Source organism: Solanum pennellii, chromosome 1 (genome assembly GCF_001406875.1).
Source record: "Solanum pennellii chromosome 1, SPENNV200".
Taxonomy (NCBI): Eukaryota; Viridiplantae; Streptophyta; class Magnoliopsida; order Solanales; family Solanaceae; genus Solanum; species Solanum pennellii.
This window is the reverse complement of record NC_028637.1, coordinates 72,549,108-72,552,144: the sequence shown is the minus strand read 5'-3', so window position 1 is coordinate 72,552,144 and position 3,037 is coordinate 72,549,108.

Here is a 3,037-nt window from a genome sequence, read left to right as displayed (position 1 = left end):
AAAATTGATATTCGGGTTTAGTAAGAAACATTAAGCTTGAATTTGAGATGACTATAATGATCAAAGGAAAGGCAACATGAAAGTGATGATGTTATTCTTGAGATTTGATCTAGAAGACTTGACATAGAATAGGTGCGGAATCGAGGTGATTAGCTGCAATGGATATGAGTGGAACAACTGATAGACCCTAACGTTTAGATAAATCTAGTGAAGTGTGGCTAATTCACATGATTAACAGGAGCATTTAGAGGTGTACCGAGACTATGTAATCAAAAGAAGTTAAGAGAAAACACCTTAGCGAGAGGTCCTAGAATTGCTTATAGAGTGTTAGAGTAAAAGAAGATGTAGGCCATTTAGAGTTGATAAAATAGGTCCATAGCTTTGAAGTGGCACTTTAGACCTAAGGGGGAGATGGCGAGATGACAAATCGAGTGAAGTGTTTGAGAGTAAGATGGTAATGAGTTCCACAGAGTTTTGGGGGTATTTTTTTTAGGTCCTTATTTTATTTGATTGGTATTAGAAAGAGGGGTTTGATGTTCTTATCATGATAGTGATGGTATGATAGTTCCTTCTAAGGTCATCTCCAACCCTACGCTCTATTTTACTCCCCAAATATAGAGCTTTCTATTTTTTCAGACAATCAACCCAACCCAATTATCTATTTTACTCTCTAAAAAAATCTTTTTTCTTTTATGTACTTAATATAATATTATTATTTGTATTTCCTTTTTTTTTAATTGTTCCACAATACAAATCTTTTTTTCTTTTTCTAATGAAAAATAATCCATATAATTTCATATAGTATAAAATTTTATTTTTTTAAATTTTTTTATTTAATATGAAATTATATATTATTCTAATTTTCCAAAGAACAACTATGAATAATTGAAAAAAAGCCCACAAGCACAAACGCAATCACAATCACAACTTCTTTAAATCATACACTAAATTTTTTTCCGAATATCGTTAAATAAATAAAAGATTTACCGGATTACTAAATTATTGTTGAGACTTTTAATATTTTTATGTTATACGTTGTATCTATTGTTATCTTGTATTTAAATCATTATGTTATATATTATATTTTTAAATTAAAAGTTTTATGCTATAATTTAAATTTTGCGCATTCTCCATATTGGAAATTAATATAATATCAAATTGTATCACAAAGTGACGAAAATTAGAAAAATATTTAAAAATTACTTCGAGATGGATGTAGTATATATAAAATAAAATATTTTTATAAATGTTATATTAAATTTAAAAAGAGTTGCATATATTAGAGATTTAATGAATAACCTTATAAAAACAATAATATGTTAATTATAAAAAAAAAAGAAATAATTATATAATATTCAAAAAGTGAAACAAAAGTATGAATAGTAGTTCTTCAAATATGGAGAGCTACTATTCAACTCTCTATAATTGGAGAATAGAGGGTAAAATAGAGAGTTATTGGAAATGATATTTTCTATTTTATTGTCCAAATATAGAGAATGGAGAATACAATAGAAGTAGGGTTGGAGATGGTATAAGTTAACAAATGAGTAAGAAGAAGAGGATGAAATTTTTACAATGAGAAATAGTTAAATGACAACCATTAGTTTGATCTAAGGAGTTGGCTAGTAAGAGTCCATGGAGCCATTAAAGTACTAAGTTTAAATGTGCTGGTAAAGAGTAATAATCTTGGGATGAAATTTCCTATTGAGAGGTATAGAAACAAATCCTAAGGATTTATGTTAAGCTCTAACATACTAAGAGCATACCATCACACTGAGACCTCAATAAGAATAACTCCATTCCATACCCATTCCAGCCGTCATTTGAGGATGAAGGATCATAAGGGGCAGATATTGCACAACCCAGAAAATTATTGAACTAATACTCGAACCATACTTCGTAGTGAGTAAGTTTTTTCTAAGGAATTTAAATTTTTTTCTTATTAAGTAATGGTCACTATATTTAGCACTTTAAGTTCTAAAAGAACTAAATTGAAAATGACAAAAATCAGAAATTGGTAGAGTTAAACTAAGTATTAGTTTTGGGCCAACTTCAAATGCTCATAACTCCTAACATATGATAAGTTATGTTTGCTACAAGATACCTTAGCAAAGTGCCTTGAATTATCTTTCAAAAAACAAAAAGTTTGATAAAGAGTTTGGATAAGTGTGATATGACGTTTTCAAGTTAGTTTGTCTAGTTAAGGAAAGTTAGCCGAAAATAATTAGGGGTATTTTTGTCTTTTCCATACCTAATCAGATTTAATTCATTTTTACAAGGATTTTTATGTTCTAATATTATTATGTAAAGTTTTTTAATCCTAATATGTGCCTAGGGTTTTACTTAAGAGTTCAATAAAAGAAAAGAAGAGAAAAGAGGAGAAAAATAAGAGAGGATAAAGCGTTCATCGAGATTCTTGCGTGATATCATTGATTTTTGCCATTTGTTTGATTCCTAAGAGGTATGTAAGCTTCCATTGCATTGTGTTAGTTTACGCACACGCAAATCATGTTATTTTCAATAAAATTTAATTCTTGATGTTGAAATATTAGAGATCTTGATGAGTTCTAATAAGTTTTCTTGAAGTTAATTCTTAATCTTGTTGTGTTAGGATATTGATAATTTATAGAGATGAAATTGAGTAATTTAAGTGTTCTTTTAGTAGATTAGATTGTAGTTATGTTATGTCATTGAAACCAAGATATTGGGGAAGAATCGTTCTAATCTAGGTGAATTAGGACGAGAAAATGAGAAAGGAAATTCGTTGGATTTTCTAGGTTAGGTCCTGGCGCGATGCGCCTGAAAGAGCACCCCAAAACCTCATCTAATGTGTAGGGGATGGCGCCCCGTTCCCACTCAGTGAGCCAGAGTCGCCTGCTCCTTCCAGTATGTCTTCGATTGCTCCGTTTGAGTTCGTTTAAAGTGCACCTTCACTCTTTTTCAATTCTAACTACTCTAAGATACTTCTAGAAAACCTAAAATCATTTCTGGAATGATCATATTAAAATTCAAGGTAGAGATGACAGCTAAGGTTTGA